Source organism: Ptychodera flava, assembly GCF_041260155.1.
Source record: "Ptychodera flava strain L36383 chromosome 23 unlocalized genomic scaffold, AS_Pfla_20210202 Scaffold_23__1_contigs__length_28996876_pilon, whole genome shotgun sequence".
Classification (NCBI taxonomy): Eukaryota; Metazoa; Hemichordata; class Enteropneusta; family Ptychoderidae; genus Ptychodera; species Ptychodera flava.
This window is the reverse complement of record NW_027248277.1, coordinates 2,796,259-2,823,253: the sequence shown is the minus strand read 5'-3', so window position 1 is coordinate 2,823,253 and position 26,995 is coordinate 2,796,259. Positions and strand designations below refer to the sequence as shown.

The 26,995-nt window shown below is 37.8% G+C and overlaps 1 protein-coding gene across 1 annotated transcript in view; it reads left to right on the top strand.

Moving 5' to 3' along the window:
- Window positions 1-26,995, top strand: part of LOC139123475 (uncharacterized) — a 1,125,851-nt gene that overhangs the window by 840,595 nt on the left and 258,261 nt on the right. The window lies entirely within an intron of this gene.

Sequence of the window (26,995 nt, the reverse complement as noted above, 5' to 3'; positions counted from 1 at the left end):
CAGGTGCAGGTGTTTGACATTGTAGATGAAGAACAAAAGGTCAATGAAAACAATGTAACAAATATTCACAAAGATGAATTACAAAGTGTTAGACAAATAGACGGGACAAAGAATGATGAACATAATATTCTGGGTGAGTCTCAAAATGGTGTTGATAATATTGTACACAAGACAAAGTCAAGCTTGTTAAACAGTGGTAACACTATAGACTGTAGTGGTATAGATACCATTGTGATTGGTGACTCTATTCTACAAAAAACTGTCTCCAACTAAGATGTATCCTTATAGACGTGTTAAGAAGGTGTTTACTCCAACCTTGGCTGATGCACAAATATTTGTAGATAATGTAGAGAATTGTGATGATGTAAGGACAGTTATTATTCATGTTGGTATAAATGACCTTATAAATGACTCAGATGTCAAATCATGTCACACCAGTTTTGATACTTTATTGAACAAAATGTTCAATAAATTCCCGAAAGCATTTGTTGCTGTGTCAAGTATTCTACCGAGATTGGATGAACGCATTTCTGGTATAAATGCTAAAATTGAAAGTTATAATGAAGCAGTTCATATGACCTGTTCTAAATTGAGGGGTTGTGTATTTTTGTTATATATGATAGGCTTTCTAAAAGCAGACACCTATTCAACCCTGATTTGATACACATCAATTATTGGGGCACAAGTCTGCTTGTATCTGATATAAAGAAAACAATATCTGGAGTGTTCAATGGAGGGAGGAAGTACCATGGTGGTAAAAAAATATCTCATAATGTACAACCACGTGAATACCATGGCAGGTCAAATAGTTTTGGTAGCCGGTTTGGCTCTAGTGTTGATCCAGGTAACAGTTATGACAACCACAGAAGTGGGTTTGATGGGGCAAATGGTAGTCATTATGACTTCCACAGAAGTGAGTTTGACAGGGCAAATGGTAGTCGTGGGTATTACAGAAATAGATATGAAATAGAAACCAATATGGTAACAGGTATGGGTAGTCATGGAAACTACAGAAATGGGTATGGTAGCATGTCAAGCTACGACACTTAAAACCAAGAAATACGTATAATTCTGGTAATAATAGATATGAGAAGTCATACATGTATAACAGAAATAGACCATGGAAACCTAATGGCAATGGTTTGATACTCTATTGAACACAGTGTTCAATAAATTCCCGAAAGCATTTGTTGCTGTGTCAAGTGTACTACCGAGATTTGTTGAACACATTACTGATATAAATGTCAAAAGTTATAATGAAGCAGTTCATATGACCTGTTCTAAATCGAGGGGTTGTGTATTTACTAAAGTTAGACAAGTAACTCTCTTTTTTCCCCTTCCATTCATTTATCCATTCATTGATCAGAAATGGACATTATTCTCAGAGTTTGTAGTGTAGAGTGTACTTGATCTTAATTTGCAAAAATCACTGTCTTTCAGACATTTTTTTACCATTTCATGTGTAAATTTGCTGGCAAGTATTTTCCAAAGCTTAAAACATGTCAAGATAAAACCTCAGTTTCTTTCCAAAGTAATATCACTATCTGTTCTTGGAATGTGCATGGTCTTACCAATAAAAATGTTTTTGCGGACGAGTTTTTAGATTTTATCAAACAGTTTGATGTAGCTTGTTTACAAGAAACCTGGTTGACTTGTAGTAAGGAGTTTTTCCATATCAAGGGTTATAGTGTTTTTCGTTCTGAAAGAAGTTGTAATGTTAAAAAAAGAGGTAGAGCTACTGGAGGGTCAGCAATCATGTTCAAATCATCTCTGAAAAAAGGTATTTCAAAGTTTAAAATTAGTGTTTCTGATTTTTTATGGTGTAAACTTGATAAGCAGTTCTTTTCGTTGAACAATGATGTGTACATTTGCTGTGTGTATATTCCACCTGAAAATTCTTCTGTACATGTGAAATATGATTATTTTGATGCATTAGAGAGGGAAATAGCTCAATACTCTTTGAGAGGTGATATTGTTGTAATGGGTGATTTTAATAGTAGAGTTGGATTTCTAACAGACTTTATCCAAACGATGATTCAGTATATACTCCAGTTCCCAATTTTTATACATCTGATAATTTTAGAGTAAGAAATTCTAAAGATTCCTCGTTACCAAAAGGTAATTAAGGTTTGGTAAACAATTGATTGATCTTTGTCTGAATAACAACTTGTTAATTGCTGAACTGTTGGAGACTTATCTGGAAAATATACCTATCATATCATCCAATGGGATATCTAGTGCTGTAGATTATTGTATCACATCTAATCAAATTATAAGAATTTGCAATACTTTAAAGTGCATGATTTTAATGCATGTCTGATCATTGTGCCATAAGTACTTCATTGAGTTATAATTACAGAGTAGTTCAGACTCTCCTCAAAATAAGCTTCCGCCAAAATATGTTTGGGAAAATAGTAGTGCTAATGCTTTCAATAGTGTGATGAGTAATCAAGATTTTACAAATACACTTGATAAGTTTTTGAAATATAATGAAGGCCTTGTTGATACGAACTCAGCAGCTATCACATTAACTAAAATTTTTTTCTAAAGGAGCCCGAGAAAGTTTAAAAATTAAGTACAGCAATCCAGGAAAAAAGAAGAAAAGAAATCAGTGGTTTGACCAAGATTGTTAAATTTACGCAAAGAACTAAAGATCGCTATGAAAGCCTTTGATAAGAATCCCAATGATTATTTTTTGAGATGCAATTATTTCAGCTTGAGGAAAAAATATAGAAAACTTCTGAAATTTAATAAAAAACAGTATAGCAGATGTTTAATAGACAGATTAGAATCGACAAATAATAACTCAACTGAGTATTGGAATATTTTGAAGAATCTTCGTTCCAAATCAGGGGCATCTGTAGATGAGGCTATACATTGTAAGGACTGGGTAAAATATTTTAAGTCACTTTACAATTCATCAACAACTGTCGATGAAAATGTTATTTCACACGAACGAAATGACCTTGAAAAATAGATTAAATACGTATCTTAATATGCCAATCAAACACAATGAGTTATTGCTTGCTATAAAACAATTAAAAAATCATAAAGCGCCAGGAGAAGACTCAGTTATAAATGAAATGATTAAAGTCAGTAATATTCTTTGTATAAGTAGCATTCTTAAGTTATTTAATCACATTTTACAAAGCGGCAATTTTCCAGCAGTTTGGAAATCCACTTTATTAGTTCCACTTCACAAATCGGGGGATAAGTGTGATCCGAATAATTATAGAGCAATTGCTCTTTCAAGTTGTTTCTCAAAACTTTTTACATCAGTGATGAATAGGAGGCTTATTAAGTATCTTGAGGATAATAATCTTTTTTCTAACTTCCAGTTTGGTTTTCGAAAAAACAGACGTACATCAGACTGTGTTTTTCTGTTAAAGACTGCTATTGATAAGATGTTCTCCATGAAAAGATTGAAAAATTCATCAAACAATCTTTATGTGGCATTTGTAGACTTTAGAAAAGCATTTGATAGTGTTTGGAGAAAAGGCCTCTTTTTAAAAATGCAGAGGTTGGGTATATCTGGTAGCTTTTACAATGTTGTTAAGTCTATGTATGATGATACTCAGTACAAAATGAAACTGTCCAGTGGTATTTCAGATGGGTTTATCTCATCATGTGGTGTGAAACAAGGTTGCAATATGTCACCAACATTATTTAATATTTTCTTAAATGATCTTCCTCACGAGTTTGGTGGTATTTCTGATTCTCCTATCGAAATTGGAGATCAGCAGTTAAATTATATATTATATGCAGATGATTTGATACTTATGTCAAAATCAGCTGATGGTTTACAAAATTGTTTAGATAAGTTGCATGCTTACGGTAAAATATGGGGCCTTTCAATCAATATCAATAAGACAAAAACAATGATGTTTAATAGAGGTAACCGTTTCATAAAGAACCGGCAATTTTTTATTGAGAAAAGTGTGATTGAAGCAGTGAATCAGTACACATATGTTGGTGTTGTTTTTACACCTAATGGAAAGTTCAAACAAAATATGATTAATCTTAAAAATAAGGCTATGAAAGCTTTATTCAGCATTAAAAAGTCTATATTGTGTGAAAAAATGCTGAATCCAAAGCTGTGTTTAAAAACTTTTTGATTGTTTGATTGTCCCAATTCTTTCATATTGTTCTGAAATATGGGGACAGAAATTACAAGTGTTGATAACTGCCTTGAAAGTCTTTGCATATCATATCTCAGGTTTATTTTAGTAGTAAGTAAACGCACCCCTTTTGAGGGTATTAGATCTGAGCTAGGTAGATCAATATGTCTGTGATAAGATATTGGTGTAGATTAAATAATTTACCAGGAGACCATATTTTGAAAAATGCACTTAGAGAAAATATACAAATCAATTCTCCATGGGCAAAATTTGTTCATCACGTTTTGGGAAGTTACAATCACAGTCGTGTTTTCAGTGAATTTAGAGTAAATTCTTATTCTCAGTTATGTAAGAAGTTAAAACATGAGTATGAAAATCAATACTTAGAAACTTGGAAGACAACCCTTTTCAATGATTCAAGGAAGAATGGAAGTGGTAACAAACTGCGCACTTATAGAATCTTCAAGACCAAGTTTGGTTTTGAAAAATATTTAAGAGATATTTCAGATTTCGGGTTACGTAGAAGTTTAACAAAATATAGACTGAGTGATCATAATTTGCGTGTTGAAATTGGTAGGAAATGTAAACCTCATTTACCTTTAAATGAAAGAATTTGCTTGAGATGTGATAGTAATGTAATAGATGATGAGTTTCACTTTTTATTCACATGCAAGTGTCATATTTCTGAGAGATCAATTTTGTGCCAGAAAAGCGGAACAGATTTTTCTATCACTATGAGTGTTGAAGAAAAAGTAGAAGAGATGAAAAAGATTATGGAACAGAATTTTCTAAACTTTGCTATATTTATAAGGAATTCTGGTGTTTGCTGACCCTCCAGTAGCTACCTACAGTTAGCTGGTTACAGTTAGCGTTGTATGTGTACTTCAATTCATTTACTTGGATTTTAATATCCATTTGATGGTGTTCAGTTTTGGACCACACTCTCTGTCAGTGTGTGTTGAGTAATAAAAGATTGATTGATTGATTGATTGAAATGCACTGTACAGACTCCCCAATGCCGCGGAGGCTGAACATAATTGTGATCTTGGTTTATTTGAACTGTCAGCTATTTTGCACATAAAATCTGCAATAATAGCAGTATCTAATGGTGGGAAATTTATCTGTCTTTCCGCACAGTATATGTAAAACTGTCTGATAAAACGATTATATAAGGTAAGTGTTGAGTCAGCCCAACATAGGGGGTATTGTTTTGTTGCACGATATGACCATCCTTCATCTATCAGTCTTTTCTTCCAGATATTCTCCAGGCATATATCTTCCATCTTGGGTTTCTCCTTGGCTCTGGCTGAGTTCCCATTTTCCAGAATGTTCGGGGTGAGTTTGGTAGACGAAGTGGCATAGCAATCGTCATTCGTTTGAGCTCCTGGAACCACGGCTGTGCGGGCCAATACGGTGCAATCACTGTTGCATCTGCCTGTTGTCGCTGTACCACCTGTAACACTTTTGGCAGTAATCGGAACGGTGGATTCACATAATTGTTGTGGTCTCTCCAATTTTGTTGTGATAAAGCATCTATTCAGGAAGACAAAGGGTCGTACCTCAAACTGTTGTAAACTGGTATCTTGCATGTTTGTCATACCGGCAAAGCGGTCTATACTGTGAGGTCCCCACAAGTAGTAAGAATTAGATGTTTTCTGTGACATGAATTTTTTTTCCCCCACCCATTTTAGCTACATGGGAAAACCCTCCATGTAGCTAAAAATGACACTGCTGGAATGTACGCGTACGTGAGTTCATATGCAGGTCACCGCGACAGCTGGCACTGGACGTCACTCCTGTTTACAGACGACCCAGAACATGTCGCTGCACGTTCCGATAGGTGTCAGTAACCATAGCAACCCCTAACAGAACGGGCCACTGATGCGGGTAGTGATCTAAACATAATTCCGTGACATGTAGAAACTCGTTCTGTTTCCAAAACGACGTATTGTAATTGACACGACATGTATAGACATGTATGGGTAATTCCGTGGGAAATTCACCATCAAACTAGTCTATATAAAGGGGCTTTTACCTCGTGTTGTCAGTCAGTGGACGGAAGCAGAACCGGAGTCCAGCTGATGTAAGTATGTGGATTTTTTTCCTACTGCATGACTGAGGTCTGAATTTCCGGTAGGTTTTTTTTCTGAACTCGGAGTTCCTATCGGTACGAACTTGCTCACGCGATAGATAAAATTTTAGAAATTTCCTCTGAACTTAAAATGTGACGGAAGACCATTACTTCAAACAAAATGAGTCGTTTTAGATAAATAACACTGATATCCAAAGTATTCACACTTTTATCTTTACGTACAAATGTAGTTCCGGAGTCGTTCTCTACCAACAAAACATTCAATATTCATTTCATTACGATCTTTATCGATACTTATAATAATATCACAAGTTGTTCTGTTGTCTGTTTTCATAGCGTAATATCCAACCAAATCATCAAACTCGTCTTCTGTAGCTAACTTTACACATCTAATGAGGACTGTACCATGCTGAAGTATTTTCATATTACCAGTCATCTGTTGGTTTATTGTCTGTAAAGTTAATTCAGCTGCCTCCTCACCGACACTTTTCAAGCCAAGTTTCTGCAAAGTTGTGTCCCAAAATAATCTTACTGGAACCCCGCTAGCATTGTATGAGCAATAATTCTCCCCCTCGTTTATCCACCTTCGCAGTGTATTATCTGATGACATTATTGTTGAAAGAGGTTTGATCTTGAGGTGAATCGGTATACCAAGAAGTGTAATGTATGGATTCTTAGGAGTAAGCCAACGACGAAAATCAAGCAACTTGTACTTGTTAACATTGCTATCAAAATAAATCACATTGGGAGTCCCAGGGAGTTCGAAACACCACCTGCAATTTCACTATCCAATATATCTAAGATGTTACGCGGTACATATATAAGGCACGAATTTCTGACTATCCCCATCCCATGTCAGAGCAAAAGGAGTAGGATCATTTGAAGCCTTTGTAGCGTCTATTATGGACTCATCAATGTCTTTAAGTTCGGAAAATTCTACAAAATGTTCGTGGGTTTGCACCGCTGCAGAGGCTAAGACAAAAAGTTTCTCGCGGTCTTTGTAACGAAGGACGTAATCCTTATTATGATTACCAGCTATCTTAGTATTATTGTTAACTTTAACATCACTCAGATCTTCGAGCTCGAGATTTTGTACGCGAATTGTACCTAGACATAATTATAGTATATACAATGAAAATTAAAATAATACCTTGTAATAATATACAATCATGGCTTCAGCTATAGGAATGACAGTTCTTGGTGCTGTATTAAATGCAACGGCATTCACAGGAGGAAATATTATCGGACAAAAGCTTTCCGGGAATGGTGAGGCTCTGCAAGCAGAGAAAGTCCGACATGATAAGGCATTAGAAAAATTTGAACATGATCGTGCCGTCTGGTCAGAAAAAAGATTACTCCAAGCTGATTGGGAAAGAGAAAATCAAGCAAAGGACGCGCATGCTGCAGCTGAGTTAAGAGATACAGATGCAGAAATCTTAGAAGAAGCAGCAGCGGTGGCACAAGCCAACTCTGCGTCAGGCAAAGCAGCGCAAGTGCAATTCTCAGATTATTATCAGCCCAGTCCTGAGCAAAAGAAATATGAAATGATTTATATTGCTGGAGGATTGGTCGTGGGATGGTTTATGTTACACCGGTAGGGCTGCGTTAGCTACAATAATTCAATACAAAAGCTAGTTGGCCAGTTATTGAAATTGACTATGTTTCCATCCTGATCTGTTATCCAAATACGCATTGAACTCATATGGTCTGAACCCTTTCTCAATGGCATGGAAATTGAGCCGTTTTTAAAATCATAGGTGACCTTTTCACTTATTTCTTTTGTATCCTGGTGGGAAGTATTTGTAAACAGTCTGATACTTTCCCCTGTATGTATTCACCCGAGCCAAATGAAACATAATTTCCAGTAACATCAACGACATCTGAATGAACTATATATTTATTGACTGTTAAGAAATCCGCTCGACCTGGACTCATAGTACTTTTTATCATGGGGTTGTCATCTCCTCTATCTGAAAAGCCGACGAGGTTAGCGAAGTTACCTGTAGCATTAAAAAATACTTTAACATCTTTAGCCAAAGTTAGAAGAACACGGTTTGTCGGCAGATGTTTTTCAAAATTAATTTTCTGCTTCAACCCGATTGCTTTGTTGAGTGTATCGATATTGTAGTTACCTGGACGTATTGATTTAGTCTTCTTCGGTTGGTCGCCTTCTTGATATTTTAATATACTATTCGTCCCCGTTATGTTATACCATGAGTTAAAAAGTGAACACTGTAATAGTTTTATATGAGTAAACTGTGATATGTCAATGCAAGGGTAAAAATTAACAGTAACCGGTTTGCCTGTTTTGCTTTCAATCCAAATGATCATCTCTGCATTGTATATACATTACAAAGTATAAGGTTCGGCAGGAATAATATTTTTCTGTTCAAGGAGATCTTTGGTCGCAACCGCCTAATTTTATCCACCGAGTCAAATTTGGTCGACTTGGATCGCCCATATCTATTTTCAGAAATTTGCTGGAGATCATTAGATATCCCATCGTAAGTCCTGCGATTACAATACCATCGTACATTGTGTTTACAACTGTTTTAGTATCCATGATTGCTGACAAGTATATAAAATAGAAAAATAAAATAATTACGGAGTTAATCCATCTCATACAATGTAGAGGAGCTGGGACTTGGTTCCGTTCTGGAGGGAGCCGCTACGGGCTCTGTTTTTGTCGCTTTCTGAAGCGGCTCATCTTTCCGGAGGGGACAATTATGCCGAGCACGCGCAAAATATATCCCTAATGCAGTCAATGAAACTCCTATAATTCCTAAAAAAGATAACATTCATTATACCAGTTATCACACCGTTCTTTTGTTGTAGGCGGTAGGCTTATACAGTTTGCTTCAGTCATACTATCGCTAGTCATTGCTTGGCGTTTCTTCTCCTTGTTTTGCCTGTTCCATTCTGCTAGTCGCTTCCCTGCAGCAACTCTCCCTGGATGCTTCGTCGGTAATGTAATTTTCTCTATATTGCGCTGTGGCGTAGTCATCGGAGGGGCTTGTGGTGACGGAGTCGGCGGGGCCGTTTCCGTTTGCTGAGTCGGTGCTTGCGAAGTTGAATCCATTTATTTCGGGTATTATATTTAACCCGATTTTTTTAAAATCTAAATGTTTACCCGTAATTAAACCGGTGGAAACTAGAGCAAGTATGGGCCCCCATGTGTAGGCTATCCGTCCTGATAATCGTTTTATTTCACTGTTTAGAATAAAATCCTTTTTAAGATCAGTGGCATAGTTATCTCGGTCATCGATTGGAACTACCTGACTTATTGCACGGGCTCCTACCCTTACGAAACCTGAAGATCTGCAGATTAAGAGCTTAGGCAGATCTGCACAAACAGACTCACTGCAGCTTTCTGGACAGAGCTGCAGTAAGCTGATTCTGTGAATATATAATTAGTTATTGCAGCTCTGAGACAGACCACTGCAGACCACCCACAGCTCTGGGACAAACCTCTTGCAGACAACCCACAGCTCTGGGACAGACCTTGCAGACATCTTGCAGCTCTGAGACAGACCTCTCACAGACAACCTGCAGCTTGGGGGAAGGGGGTAGACATCAAAGGTCAAGGAAGCTAACAGGCCGACTCATGACAATGAGGTCACAAGTAGTTAGCTAGATGGGATTAAACATGGCTCTACGGCAAATCAGTGTACACCCACTGCAGCCAACAACAATTGTTGGCTTTGTGTGGTGGCATATGTATAATGCCCTACAAAGAGGCTCCAAAAATGGTGCATGGGGAAATGCAATTTTATTGGGCCATTTTATTTACTGATAAAGCTGATGCAATTGATTTCATATTTGTACTTTTAGGATTCAGCATACAAAAAATAATCCAGTGCTTCAGCCTTTGATAAAATGTACCTTAACTTTTTTATCCAGTGATTTGATCAAAGTCCATATTCTCTCTGGTACAGTTGGACCTCTACGGAGGAGAAAGAAGCAATACAAGTGTGGTAAAATCAGCAGACAACACCTTCATACACAAATAAAACAATTTGAGAGCTATATAAACTTTAAACAAAGTTTGTATTAATAAAATAACATATATTTTTAAAAAAGTGTTTACATAAAATGTATCTTTCTGAGATAACTGAGCCAAGTTGACTTATGAAAAATATTGCATTAAAGGCCAATTACTTCTAGTAAAATACTGATATGTACTTAAAAAGTAGCTGTAACAACTGGTTTCTGCCCTATTTCTGTTCTTTGTATTAACTACATTTTCTTGTTCTATTGCCAAAAGCAAGTTGAAATGTCTACTATTATCATGTTAACAGTCTATTACCTTTATAGTCAAAATTGTACTAGTTGACCGATGCATTGTATGAAGTCTGGATCTATATGTAAATATACAGATCATGCTGATAGGCTGACAAGTGGATATTTCAACAAAATTCAGGGAGCTGAGCAAGAAAGTGCAGTTGACAAACTGAACAACAATAGTAGCAAAGTCATGAAAGGACAATATTACTGTCATTTCAAATATTGCAATACAGAAATATGTTTTACTATTAACTTTTACAGTACAAAATTATTAAATGCAAGTACTACATTATGATTAAAGAATAAAATAATTTTAAAATATATTTTTCAACTGAGAAGTCCTTCTTTAATGTACCTAAAAGCAATGAATATTTAATGAGGCTGTACTGTGGACAATATGAATGGCAAAATTGAAAGAACAAGTTGGCATAATAAATAGGAAATCGGTACAGTTGGGTAAAATGTTTGAAAATGTCAAACATAATGCAATGTATCTCTTGATTTTGTTGACATGAATGAATTACAGTAGTTGAAATTCCTCTGGTGAAAAATTTAAATATTGCAAAAAATGTAATGTGTTTGTAACTTAGACTTAATGACAGAAAGATGTGGTAATCCATTAGAGATTACTCAATATTACCATTTCTTCTTTCTTAACATGACCATGTCTCAAAAATATTAAATTGAAGTACCAAATTTCGACAGGGGTGTAATTATGGTGTGATCAGAACATCCAATGGCTTTGCAATAGACACAATCTGTGGACCTTTTTATCGAACATAACTGGTTATCTTATAATGAAAATTTATCCGATTACTCTTTATACTAAGCAACTTTGTAACTTTGAAGTCTATATAACATGTTACACTAATTATCCTAACAGTAACCATCTTTACTATTATTATCTTAAAGGGGAAGGTTACCCAGAGATTGTATGTTCAGCAATAAAAAATCTATGAAAAAATGGTGCGACACCTGTCTTTGTTATCAACCTTCACTTACCAATGGCGCGATGGCACCCATTTGAAAACTATAGGTATAGGTAGAAGTGACGTAAGAGCCTAGGACTGCACTGGCACTTATAGGGGTTCCCCGTAGTCTTCAGCCGAGGAAGCCCCACAAGTGTCAGTGCAGTCGTAGGCTCTTACGTCACTTCCACCTATAACTAAAGGTTTTCAAATGGATGCCATCGGGCTGTCAGTGAGTGAAAATTAATAACAAAAACAGATTTCACACCAGTTTGTTATAGATTTCTTATTGCTGAATACATAATCACTGGGTAACCTTCCCCTTTAAACGATATCAAAGTAGGTGCATGCCAATCAGTTGCATCGTAACTATAAATCTCACAAAGGTGAGAACTGAATTTCTATGCCTTTCACTAAATGAATCCTATCATGTATGAAAATCACTGAAAAGTAGAAAAATCAGTATAAATTTCATCTATAGAAAATTAGCATATTTTCAGCAACAAGCTACAACGGGATTAAACACATTTGAACACAAACTATATTTAATATCAAAACATGTTTCCCTAAAGGACAATAAAGTCTACTGCAATAGTTCTGAGCAAAAATCTAAAGTTTAGTTAATAATTATCAGTATACTTAATCATCGTCTCTGAATTAAAATTTCTATTGAAAAATTACATGAGGTGCTATACTGCAGGAAAATTTTTGACAAAAATTATTATAGTGAAGTAAGGAAGCATCTATCTCAATATTCATGCAGATGTACATGCAAAAAGATTTCTTTTTTTTGAATTGCTGAATGATATGAAATTGGCCATAGCAATTATTGTTCTGAAGCTTTGTTTTTGAATGACTTTGTTTCTGAACAATCTGATAATGGAATACACAAAAAATTGTAAAATCTGTCCTTTGAAAGACCCACGGTATGATCAACAGATTACAATATTTACATTGTGTATCAAATAGAAACTGATAAGTTAAAAAATATTATGTTTAATTCACATATATATATAAAGAAATTTTACCATGAAAACTTATTCAAAAACTTTGAAATTTTTGTTACATGTACTTTGGTGACAAATAAAATTCACTTAATATATTTCAAAATGCCTTTCCTTAAAGTGAAGTGTACATGGAAAACATGAGAACTTTGATTTATGTTTTATCATTAGATGTTGAGTTGCAGCCAAAATAAACATCATGGTAAACAATGTTCAATTGCTACATGTAAAAATCAGGTTTAAGGCTGAGTCTGTGGTATGTGTCCTTCATGATAAGAGCGATAACGAACAATAAAACATGCAAAGAAATGAATCACAGTACAAACCAAGCCACCACCAGCACTACTTGGAGAGAGTAGTTGTATCAAGTCCGAAACATTTCTTCCATCATTAAGACATCGAATGGTCGGCAACTGAGACGAGAATAAAACTGTCCGATTTATACTATGTTATTCCTATGCACTGCATGCAGTAGAGTTGCTATCATAAGTACTAATCCATAACGATCGAAATGAACATAGATCACTTCTTGTCGCCATATGTTCTCAACTTCTCAAAGAACAGTGGTTGGTTTGAAATAGTCCCCTACGATGTGGAAAGTGTCGAAGTAGCAAACTCTCAGTTTAAAAGGCTGAAAAATTCAAGTGTCCACGGCCATTACCTCCACTGATCGAAGTTTAACTTACATAAACTCTAAGTGTCTAACGCAGGCAACGCCCTTCAAACATTACAGTTGTTCTCCTAAACCTCTTCTGTGTTCCCTTCATCGTCCACTGAGAGAGGTAATCGACGATTTCTCCCAAAAACCGTGGCTTAATGGAGTGAATGATACCTGCAGACTCACACATTCAACTGTTCAACACTGGAATTCAAAATGGCAGCCTTGACAAAATTGGCCAATCAAAAGTCTTGTTTTACAACATGTGATGTTGTAAGGTCAAAGTTCGAATACATGATGATCTGTTTGACCTGTGACCTCCTGGCTGCTGCCATAGCCTTTCAAACATTAGTTTTGCGAGAATGGGAAGTATATTACTTTTACGCCAACTTTTATACACTATAAATCAGTCAGTGTACCTCTTTGTCCTTCCGACATGTATGATTATGCAAGTAACGATCGTGAGTAGTCAGATTTTAAGCCAATTACCCTTCTAAATGTGTTTGCATGTAGATTCAACGTAGGACTCACTTTCTGATCGCCACATGACTGAGGGCAATGGCCTTAGACTGCACAGTGCTGCACGGCAACACAGAAAAACCTCGAACATTGCCCATGGGCTACATTGCAGCTATTCGGTATGACTTGTAAACCAAACAAAAAAAATTGTAGTTTCTTTTCCAGAAATTCGTCATGGCTTTTTTGAAACTTATCATTTCAAAACAATGTCCAGAGAAATAACCTTCATGCATTGATGTTTTTCAGTACATTTATTTCATATTCCAAGGTAATGTTGCATTGTTTGATAAATTTGCGCATTCCACACACCATTCGACCTATCTAATTTTTTTTTTCAAAAAATAGTATTTCTCAAATCATTAATCCTTTGACTTTTCTTTTTCTTAAGGATTATGTGGTATTTACAGTACATACCACATATAACTTACCATGTAGATTTTTGTTTATGTATTGAGTGATTATGATATTTGGTATCCTGTTGTTTTCATCATTGGACGACTGTGTTAAATTCTGCCTGAAAATATTCTTTATGACTTGTTGAAGAGAATTTTGCAATATTACAATTTAACCAAAATAAAAATTTAAAACTAAAAAAATCATGTATCATTTTGTACGAACATACTGGGATTTCTAAGCTTTCTCTCATTGTAATATACTGTACATTATACACTTAGGACAGTAAAAAATCTGTTAGTACCAAACAAGATATATATTTCACATATATCTACATGTTCAGGGTGCATATTTCACCATTATAATTGCGAAAATCCCATTAGTGTTTACCAAACTAGAACAAACTTGTTGATTAAAATGATCAAGTTGAGTGTTTATCAAATTCGTCACAAAGATAATGCTTATATTGTAAGTTTTGATTTAACTGTGGTCATCAACAATGTTTGTTGGCCAACAGTGATATACATTACAATTTGACGTGGCATCCTTCTTTGAGCTGCAAGCAGTCTTCAGAATGATCCATTTATACAAATGTAAACGAAGTACATTAGAGAGAGCTGAATTTGGTCTGCACAGAGCTGACAGTTGTCTGCATTGACTTAGTAGACAGCTCAAATTATCAGTTTTGTCTGCTGCCAACAAACTACAGCTCAAGACAACCAAAACAGATCTGCAGTTGAGCTGCACAGAGCTGTGGCAGACTGAAATCAGAGCTGGGGCAGCTGAATACAGATCTGAAGGTTTGGTAAGGGTAGATCTATGAAACTTTGAGTGATATTATCACTTATAAGAGAACTGTATTTCGCTTCGTACATTTTGAAGGCTTTATTTACCGTTTCATCTCCCCATTTTTCTACGTCAGCAACTGAAATCTCCTTACCAAAAATAACTTACTTTAACCACTTGCAATGACACAATATTTTTCACGTTTAGTCTCTATTATGGATCGAGCGTCCGACGCTGCGGTTGGTAGTGCCCCTTCGGAACGCGCTGTTGTATTTGCCGCTGCCGATGTCTTTATTAAATTCTCCATTGTTTGCAGTATGTTATCTATTCTTAGTAAAAAATAAAAAATTCGTTAAAACCTGAATCCGAAATATAGTATTAACATAGTCTGGAATGTTAGTATCTCTAACAGAACGATTCCGATTCCGAAGTATGGAAAATTCTCCTCCATTAAAATCTATCTGTATATAGAAACACGAATCATGAGTACAGACCTATTCCCGGTTGCTTTTCAATTGAATAAGACGAGCATACCGACAGTACAGCATGCTGATATTCCTCCCAAACCGAATGACATAAAACCTATTCTCATGGACTTAGAAATATATGTAACGCCGACAGATAAATTTACTTTTCATCCTCGGGATATATTTAAAGATAACGTAATCACTCATCAAACAGCTAAAGAAAGTAATGTCTGGTTGGGCGGCCTGCACATGAAATACTGGGACCAGCAATTAAATTTCGCCGTATGGTGCAGCACTACTGGTTGTGGTATATCATTCGCCCATCTCTTCGATAAAATATCCACCGCAAATACGATCATTCTGCCGTTTTCATGTATATTTTACAATACGTCGTATCCTTCATGAAATGGGCGTTGCACTTCCAGACGATAAAGGGATCTTCAAAGCCAGCGACAATCCATACAATCTCATCCAAAATGAACTTCTATGTACAGAATTTGGAAATATAAGTCCAACGAAGTCCGATTTTTGATAACGTTTGGTCAAAACTCAGGTCTTGGATATGGTTATGACAGCCAAAAGCAACATATACAATGGTCATGACTTTTTCCTCTCCGCCGACGGAGGCGTTTATTACACACATACAATTTTTGGAAAGAAAAAACATGTACTGCCCGACAAAGACCGACCACACTATTATTTCTTCCGAAATGATGGATCGGAGGGGCAATATAATAGTTTCATCCCTCTGAAGGGAGACTCGGGACTAACAAAGGCCGGTCTCGCCCGCCTCAATGAAAGCCTTGAAGCCTACGTATATTGCATACTCGGCGCACAAGCAAATATTCGCAGTACCATTGTGGGCGATACTGGCAGTGCACAGCAAGTCCGAAAAGAATTTGGCGTTCTCCTCGAAGATGAAATTCGCAATACCGACAAAGTAATCAGTTATAGGCGATACCAAGACACAATAATGAATACTGGTGTCAAACTTGATATGGCAGTTTCGCCCAATTTACTTCTCTTGCCGTCTAAAATGGTCATTCTTTCAGGCCCGTCAATCACAGGTTATAATAATGAATTGCAATACGCAACAGAATCTATGGTCTTCGGGGTGAATGGAGATATAAACACGGAAATTCGAGAAAGTGCTATACATGAGATGGAAGGGGAAGAGGATCCCGTGAAGTGGCAGGACGCTGTGCAGCCTCACAATGACACGAGTCGGATTCCCCTATCACCTTCGGAACGGAAGGCAGCAGCCGTGACAGTCGCCGGCGCGGATCCTATTCACGAATATGGCAAAATTGGTTTGTTATCTTTAGCCATATTCATTACATTTATGTACAGTATATAGATCCGATGTATGCAACCGTGCCATTCAACATGATTGTAACTGGACCGACAAATTCTGGCAAAACAGAATATGTGATGGATCTCCTCACCGGTCCGTACTTAAGGAAATTTGAATATATAGTTTTTTCATTTGTCCAACATTTATGAACAATAAAACGTATAATAAAAGATTCATTTTCGCCGATGACAATGTGTTTATATTTCCGGTCAGACTCGATGCTGTGGATGATACACTAGCCTTCGTGCATAAAGAATGGGCCAGCACGAACACTTTAATAATCCTTGACGACTGCGCCTTGTCCAAAGATATGAAGAAGCGCAGTGACGTTTTAGTCAAACTTGGTTTCAGCGCAAGACACGACGGATTATCTGTCTGGGTTCTGACTCAACAATATACTAGTATTAGTAAACCATTTAGGGAAAACATACAGATGTTAGTACTTTTTTACACACCCAGCAAGACAGACAACAAGACTATTATAGAAGAATATGGAATGGAGGTGTCAGAACGGGAGGCCACGGACCTAGTCAGACAATTGAAAAATACACCATTCAGTAAACTAGTATTTCATTTACGGCATCCGTACAACATACAATTTTTCGTATAATATAGCTAATCATGGAACCTGAAGGCTCTACCGATAGGAACACCGAAGGTACTCTTAGAGAATTATATTACAACCCGAAAACTGGTTTTGGAGGTGTACAAAAATTATATGACGCAGCACGCGCCAGCGGACTAAAAGTTACTAAGAAAGAGGTGCAGGAGTGGTTAAAAACTCAGCTAACTTATAATCTACATAAACCGGTACCTCGTACTCGTGGTGGCTGGCGCATTTTTGTAACATCGATAGACGCTCAGTGGGAACGGATCTCGTGGAATTCCCTTCACCGTTCGCAAAAGAGAATCGTTCCGAAGGGAAAAAACATTCGATACATACGGGAATTCACTGGTTTCACACCTACAGTGACAAAAAAGCTAGCGTTGTTGAACGTTTTAATCGTACTCTTAAAACGATGATGTGGAAATACTTCACATACAGACAGACACATGAATGGCTCCCCATTCTACCACAACTTCTCGAGAATTACAATAACACCGTTCACGGAAGTATCAAAATGAAACCCGTCGATGTAACAGAGGACAACGATTGGCAGGCATTTTATACACTTACCCTGAGTTGGCAGCCATGGGAGCTAACCCTGAATTCAAGCCGGGAGAACGGGTCCGAATTACAAAATACAAGACCACTTTCAGGAAAGGATATTTACCAAATTGGACAGAGGAAATTTTCATAGTTTCAAAAGTGGTGTACGCAGCTGGACTGGGTACTCTGCCAGTTTACAAAATAAAAGATCTGAATGGAGAGGAAATACTCGGTACTTTCTATTCCGATGAACTTCAGAGTGCTGCTGGTGCCGACGAGCTGTACAGAGTAGAACGAATTTTGAAGACGAAAAAAATTAGAGGAAAGAAATATTATCTGATAAAATGGAAAGGTTATCCAGAAAGTTTCAATAGTTGGGAGCCAGAGGAAAATGTTATTAGAACTTCGTAAGTACTCTCTGTAGTTCCTGTGCTGGTACTTGTCAAGTACTAACGTAAGTACTAACGTAAGTAATTACGAAAGTTATTCAATAAGTACCATGGAAGAAGTCTTAATTTCTTGAAAGCCGAAAGTGTCAGTTTACCACCATTCTTCCAACCACCTGGCCAAGTATTTATCATGTATTGTCGTAAGTAATGTTCACTTATTGCATCTTTTTTGGCTGTATGTGGATGAGGTGGTACCCGGATGAACATATTAAGTTTGCAAGATCTTCAAAGTGACTGTGCATGTTGCCACGAGCTGTTCTTTCCAGTCCTCCTTGTTCAGCTTTATCGATAAGTTCTGGTTGAAGTATAATGTACCGGTACACAACTGACATGAGCCATAGACAAGTAACTTCAAAGTCTTGTACCCTTTCAAAACGGTAACCGTAGGGCTTCATCATATAAAGTGCCTGTAAGTCAAACGGAGCATTATAAGCACACACTGTTTCACAAGCATTAAGAAGTTTGTGTAGGTTCTTGAGTGAGACTCGAGGTTGTTCTAGTTGTTCTTGGCTAGGTGGATAGTAAGCTTCTTCAAATTCCTCCTCGCCGAAACCGTCTATTAAAAATCCCTGGCTGCCGCTATCGCGTGAGCCGCTCCATGCAATTCCAAAGTCAAAAGCTCGTGGAAAATCTTCCGGCCCGACTGTCTCGGTATCAATTGTTGGATTAAGTATATTCTTGAGAACTTCAGGCGTAAGAGATTGATGAATTACCAAACATGGAAGCCTGTAGTCATTACAAATTTCTAAGAAAACTTTTTAGAACTTATCATGAATCTCTTCTAGTTCTTTTAAGGCGGACTCGGTTATTTCATATTGTCTTGCTCGAGTCAGAATATTCCGCCTGCAATAATCAAAAGGCATATCTTTGAATATGATAATGAAACTATGTAAATGGTCAAATGCTCTAGAAACAATCTTTTTTTCTTCCGATGAAACGGAAACGCCTCGGATTCTAGAAAAAGTTAGATGTTGAATTATGGAAGAGTCACAAATAATGTAGTTTGTGTTGGCTTTCCAGCCCGACATTGTAAATTAAGAGTATGTTCTATAAACTGATTCTGAAAATCGGCAATCGAAACTTTTCCATTATAAAAGTTGGCAATGTTACTAGAAAACTAGTGTCAAATTCTGGTAGTACGTGAGTCGCAGCCAAATTTACTGCATCGTAACTCTTACCACTTCCAGTTGGTCCAATCCTTTCTATTTCAGATGCAATAAAAATACTTGAAACCGGAGAAATTCAAATCAGTGACGGCAAACTCATATTTGGTGAATATGTAGATCCTATTATATATGTAGACAGTGAGCTAGAAGTGGTTTTCAATATTGGACCTAAATATGGTTCAAAAGATCCTGCTACATGTGATGAAATGTGTGTCCGTTGGCAACAAAGTCTTCAAAAGTTTACTGATTTAATAGTATTCCGTACCTTAGGTGAAAGTTTCGATGCATCCACCGCTAAAAGTTATGCTGCAAGCCTGGCCGCTCACTCCAAGAATCCTATCGGAACCGAAGGGAATACCTGCGGATTATTTTACAATCCTTCTAAAGTGTATCAGAAGCGAGGGAGCGACAAACAGACAAAGTATTTTAAATTTCGGTTTAAAAGAGGGCCGATTTTGCTACATGTATTGATATAGTTCAAGAAATTGACTGTGCTTTTAAAGCAGTGAGCCGATTGCCAGCCAGAGAAAATCCTGCTATTGTACCTCGTAATATCCGAAAAGGTAGTAAGATAGAATTCTTATTTAAACCGCGCTTATTGAAAAGTACTACCCTTTCTTTCACTATAGAGAGGTTATTTTGTGCCACGCCTAAACCAGAAATTCAAGATGCGGAAGAACTAGTCGACTTAGAAAGATTAGGCGAGATATATAAACAAATAAATGCCAACAAAGATATTATAGTGGATTTTGATGACCTATCATAGAATATTTTCTTTTTAAAAATTTTTTAGGATAGTATATATTATAAAGATTATTATGGACGTTTCCCGTCGATTACGTACAGCATTCAAGGGAGCAGTTTTACGAAAAGAATTTCCTGAAGTCAAGCGAGTCGAGGATATCGAAACGATCGATATCGAAGGTATGACCAAAGAAAGAAAGATGTACTCTGTTTATACAGATATGGAAGTCAAATTAGTGGATCCGAAAAACGGTAATACACAAAATCGTACATTGCATGTTAAATTAAAAAATACATACACAAAAGATGTAAGAGGATCGGATGTGAAACAACAATTAATAGATCGCTACGACCATATGCTTGAAACAATTAGCAATGTTGAGGGTTCTGGTCTCGTTCTCGAGGAGATACTTAATTTTGAAGTAATTCTAGTAGAAGTTTTACTCGGGGCCGGCCGCCCGATTCAACTTCCAGGATGGTTAAAAAATAAGCATTGTGTGAGCGATCTTATTCTTCCTTTCGGCAGCGAGAATTGTTTTCAGTATGCCGTCGTTTAAAGTTTAAAGTTGGGCGACCCCCAGTTTTGCAAAAAGAAATGTGGTCAGACTAGAAAAAACTGGAAGACGTATGACAAATTTATGGCCGATTACTGTTTTGATGGAATACCATTTCCTTCGCCCGCCGATGAGACTGTATTCAAGCGCTTCGAGCATCAAAATCCAGGCATCAAACTCCAAGTATTTCAGATCTACGAAAATGATCCCAACCCTTCTGGTATATCACAGTTATATAGTAGCGGAGCCCGTTCTCCTAGCAGAGCAGATCAAATAGCGCATATCTTACTAATAGTCGGCGAAGATGCGGGTCACTATGTACCAATTACTGTGTTAAATCGCCTTCTTAATTCTCAAAATGATCGTAAGAATTGTGATGTGTCTGTGTGTGTAGTATGTGTGTGGACACAGGGACAGACACTGTTGTAGGCTTGACGTCTAAACTAGAACTGATTACTTTATTGTCTAATAGTAAAGACTGTAACATATCACGTCATGGATGATTAATCTCTGGAATGTGATTGTCAAGTCAGTATATTGACTCAAGGATGTTTACTTGATGGAAGTGAACAGATGTGAGATAGTGTTGAAACACTACATCCCTCCTTTAATTAAAATTGGATTATTTGTAATAGTTCCAAAGTGTTGAATGATCGGATGCTGATGTATTGACTGTTTGATTATAGAGTTCAAAATAGAGTTCATATTGTCCGTTGATAAATGCGTCAAAAGTTTCTCATTGAAATTCTAAAATAATAAAATCAAAGTAAATATATTGCTATTCTATTGCATGCTTTCTAATTCTATTTCTAATTTAGCTAAGAGATCGGGGTGGACTATCCGGTCTCTGTATACATCTAGTCAGGAGATTATTCTGCTCCCCAACAGGACTAGTGTATTTCTGGCTGACTAAATCTTTCTCACTTAGTCACGTAATCCTCGAGGTATTTTGGTGCACGTCTCTCTCGTTCCGGATATCTATTTCCTTTGTCCTGGGTCGGTGTCAGTTCTGATGTTGGCACATGTGTTTCTTCTGTTAGCTCGTCCTTGTTCAGCGGTGTCATATTTATTTCTCTTTCCTCTTCCTCTTCATTGTCGGCATTTTCTTGTTTGATGTTTCTCTTGGGGATTTTCTTTACTTGGGATGAGTTGCGAGTGATGGTGTGTGAGCCTCTTTTAGCTGTAACCATACTTCCTTTCTTCTGAATGACTTCGTACGGGTGTATTTTGTACGGAGTTTCAAGTTTTCCTTTCTCGGTGTTTTTAATGAGAACAGTGTCGCCTTGTTTTATGTCACAGGGTTTGGTGTTTCGGCGTTTATCAGCGTATTTCTTCATTTTGTCCTTGGCTTTCTTGTCTTGTTGTTGTAATTTCTGTTGAGGTTTTCGTCTGATGAAAGTTGGAATTTTGATGTTGAGTGGTCGCTGGAAGATTTCTGTCGCTGGTGGTAAACCTGTTGTACTGTGTGGTGTTGATCGGTAATTTCTTAGAAATGTGTACAGTTCTTGTTTCCATGGTTTATTTTCTGCTTGTGCTGTACGTATTGCCTTCTCAACTGTGCGCATGAAGCGTTCAGCTTCTCCATTTGCTTCTGGCCAATATGGTGTGATCTTACGGTGTTTGAATCCTAGATAGTTTGCAAATTGCTTGAATTCATGACTGTTGAATGGAGGTCCGTTGTCGGATGTTAGCCTTTTCGGTATGCCGTATTCGGAAAATATCTTGTCGAGCTTTGGTATTACTGCTCTTGCTGATGTTGATTTTATAATTTCTACAATGGATATCTGGAGTATTGGTCTATAATAACGAGTAAATAGTCACCTGATGGAAATGGTCCACAGAAGTCGATGCTTAATTCTTCCCAGGGATTATCCGGTGTTTCCGTCATCCGTAATGGTTCACGACTTTTACTGTGCGTCGCTGCTTGACATGGTAGACAGTTTTGTACTTTCTCTTCTACCAGCTTGTCGATGTTTGGAAACCATATTTTCTCTCGTAGTAATTTCTTTGTCTTGACAACTCCTTGGTGTCCTTCATGAGCGAGTTCTATGGCTCTGTTTTGTAGTGATGCTGGAATCACGATTTGTGTCCCACGCAGAAGTAAGTCTTCTGTCGTTGTTAAAGTCAGCTGGTCTCGGACTTTTTGTAGCGCATGTATTGCTTTCCGGTCAATGTTTTCTTCATCTCTTGGGTCGATGACCTTGTACCATTGTCCCGTCTTGATTGCTTTTGCCGCTGCCTGTAGCGTTGGATCAGCAATCGTTTCGGCCTTGATTTCCTCTAGCGTTAAAGCTTTGGGTGTGGCGTGCATAGCAACAAAGTTAATGTATTCTTCAGCTACTTTCTCTTGCCTGCTGCTCGGCTTTGATTTATAGTCAGGGTGTCTTGACATGTAATCAGCTGGGTTGTCTTTTCCGGGCTTGTATATTACAGTGAAGTCATAGTCTTGTAACTTCAATGCCCATCTTCAATTCGAGCAGGTGGTTCGAATTTGGATTGTTGTATATGTGGATTAACGGCTTGTGATCAGTGATATGTTGAATTTCTGGCCGTACACATACAAATGAAATCGTTCGCAGGCCCATACTACTGCGAGTGCTTCTCGTTCGGTCTGCGAGTATCGTTGTTCGACTGGCGTAAGTGATCTGCTTGCATAGCAAAGTACTCGTGGAGCGTCATCTCTTTTGCTCTTTTGTGTCAACATGGCTGCTAAACCAACTGGGCTTGCATCTACCACTATTTCGGTCTCTTTCTTTGGATCGAAATATGCCATAATTGTATCACTTGTCAGTCTTTCTTTGATAGTTTTCAGTGCGTCATCTTGTTTTCCCGTCCATTCCCACGGTTCGTCTTTTACCGTTAGCTGTCTTAGCGGTTGTGTAATCGTCGCTAAGTCGGGATGAATCGACTGAAGTAATTAACCATACCAAGTAAACTTCTTACCTCACTTGGGTTTGTTGGCGGTGCTGCGTCTTTGATTGCAGTTACCTTCTCAGGATCTGGTGATATTCCTTCGTCTGAGAATTTCGTTCCGTAGAATAGAAGTGTTGTCTTATTGAATTCGCATTTCTTCTTGTTCAGTGTTAAGTTGCGCTCGCGTAATCGTTGAAATACTCGGCGGAGATTGTCGAGATGTGTATCTCTGTTGCCGTATACCAGTATGTCATCACTGATGTTTAGGGCGGGTAAACCTTCGAGTGCCTCCCGTATTGTATTTTGGAATATCTCCGATGCTGATGTAACTCCAAAGTTGAGTCGTTTGTATCGACGTTAAACCTACATGTGTACTGAACGTAGTAATGTATCTTGATTCTCGAGCGAGTTCAAGTTGATGATAACCTTGATTCAGATCGAGTTTGGAAAATACCGTCGCATTGTTCAGATCATGCATAACATCATCAATCGTTGGCGTGATGTGTCGTTCACGTTTTATCGCTTTATTTGGTTGTCTCATATCCACGCATATTCGGATATCGTTCGGATCTTTTGTTTTTGAACGGCTACGATCGTGAGACCCACGGTGGATCTTTTGGTTTTGGAACGGCTACGATCGGTGAGACCCACGTGTTGGACCTTCGACCTTTTCGATTATATCGTTTTCTTCCATTTCAGCAAGTTTCTTTTCGACTTTCTTGCGAATGTGAAATGGGATACGCCTATGTGGCTGTGTTATCGGTTGAACAGTTTTGTCGATGTGTAGTTTGACTTGATTATCTTTTAGCTTCCCCATGCCTTTGAATAAGTCCTGATATTCTTCTATCAGCTTATCCGTTTTGCTTTGAAGACCGTTAAGTTTTGTTTGCCCTTCGACTTGCTTGACAATCTGTATCAATCCTAAGTCTTCAGCAGTCTTAAAACTTCACCATCTTGCTTTACGACATGAAATTCGACTTTAGATAATGCCTTCTTTCTTTTAGTCAACTGGAATTTGTATCCGATTTCTGCGTTGAACGTACCTAAAGTTTTCAACGGCTTAGAGCTTTTGTAGGGAAATATTCTGACGTTGCTGTCCTTCAACTTGATTTTGTCTTTTATCTTTTTGTAGTCACGCTCTTCAATGACATTGATTGCTGCACCAGTATCGATCATAAAATGTATCTTCTTACCTTTTATTTCGATGTCCGCTGTCGGATTCTTGACAGTAGTTGTGCGAATTGCTTCATCTCGTATGTTGTATACGTACTGAGAGTCGGAGTCAGAGTTTGTTGCGATCGAGTCCGTGTCTGTATCCGTATCTGCGTCTAGTCGTTTCACAGAACAATGACCACGTGTTTTGGATTCCTTTCCTTTCGATCGGCAAACTTTTGCAAAGTGGTTTAGTTTTCCACAGGACTTGCATTTCTTGCCTTTTGCTGGGCACGTGTCTTGGTGAGGGTTGTTTTGTCCACAGAAGTGACATCTTGATTTCTTTTCTTCACTTCTAGTTGACTTGCCACGTTTGTATTTATCAGGCTTGCTTTGTTTCCTTCGAACCGCGTTGACTGTTGAACCAGTGTTGGCTTCCATTTCCGTTGCTTGCGATTCTGAGATTTCAAGCGATCATGTGTACTGTAATAAATCCTTCAAAGTCATTTCTTCACGTAGAGCTTGTCTTCGTACTCTCTGTGATGAACAGTGTTCGATGATTTGAGTATGGATTTCATCATCGTTGTCATGATATTTACACTTTTTGATCAGTACCCTTAGTCTTGCGTGGTATCTGTCGATTGATTCGCCTGGTTTCTGTTTGGCTGTAAGAAATAGATGTCAGTAGTATGCTTTCGCTACCTTAGATGAGTAATGTGCTGTTAGCGCTTCGACTAACTTCTGGTAATCTTCATCGCCACCTATTTCTGCCTCTGTCATTGACTCGATATCATACTGCACGTCTTTACCTGCGTAGTGGAAAAGTAGAGCACGTTTTCTCTTGTTTTCCGTTATGTCGAAGCCTTCCATGAGGTGCTTGAAACCTTTCAACCATTCTTCCCATCTGGTCGCATTGGATCCAGCTTCGGCATGGACTGTAAATGGTTCGTAGTGAGGAACAGCTCCGGTTGCCATGATATCTTTGATTGTACGGATCGTCTCAATCCACTGTAGCTTGTACGTGAATTTTCTCGCATCCGCTAATCCTCGTCGCCAATGTGATGTGTCTGTGTGTGTAGTATGTGTGTGGACACAGGGACAGACACTGTTGTAGGCTTGACGTCTAAACTAGAACTGATTACTTTATTGTCTAATAGTAAAGACTGTAACATATCACGTCATGGATGATTAATCTCTGGAATGTGATTGTCAAGTCAGTATATTGACTCAAGGATGTTTACTTGATGGAAGTGAACAGATGTGAGATAGTGTTGAAACACTACAAGAATGTGCACAGACGGAAGTGTATTTGTATGGTTTGTAAGCGAGGTTTTGCGTCAACAGAAGAATTAGAAATACATTATGTATACTGTGGAACAGACATGGCTCAGCCAGTTTTTTCTAAGGAAGTGTGTCAATTCGAAGGACATAAGAAGAAGGTTCCTTGTCCCTACGTCGTGTATGCAGATACTGAAGCAATTATTGAAAAGGACACCGGCCGACACATTCCAATTTGTATTTCGTATGTTATGATTGAACGATGGCCGGGCCGGAATGGTTACGGGCCGAAAGTTTATAGTAAAAGAACATTCACAGGTACAGATTGTGTTACAGAATTTCTAAAGGATATGAAGAAAAGGGCCGAGTATTATTCGAAATCGTATTATTGGAAAGTAAAACCCATGAAAGATAGATCTAATTACAACGATCCAGACTGTATTGCATGTGGAGATCAAGCCGGATACCGAATAGTGAAGGATGAAAATACTTTTTATTGTGAAGGGTGCCGCCCGTCGAGAACCATTCCTATATACTTTCACAACCTCAAGGGATACGATGGTTCTTTTATTTTACAAAAAATACATGAAATCAGGGATGTTGACACCGGAGGGGGTAACGAACCAGAGCCAAATATCATAGCTAAGACGGGCAATGGTGGAATTATGTGTCTTATGAAAACATTTATTTTTAGTGCCTCAATTGTTATCGATGGGAAGAGGGAGACAAAGAAACGTTTCTTTCATATAAAGTTTATGGACAGTGCTCAGTTGATGTCTGGGTCGCTCGCGAAGTTGGCAAAGACTGTGCCAGAGGATGGATGGACGGCAGTACCACTTTCGTACCCGGACATTCAGCGGATGAAAGGTTTCTTCCCGTACGAATATTTAGACTCGGTTGACAGACTAGAAGAGGACCAGCTCCCAGAGAGACACAAATTTTATAG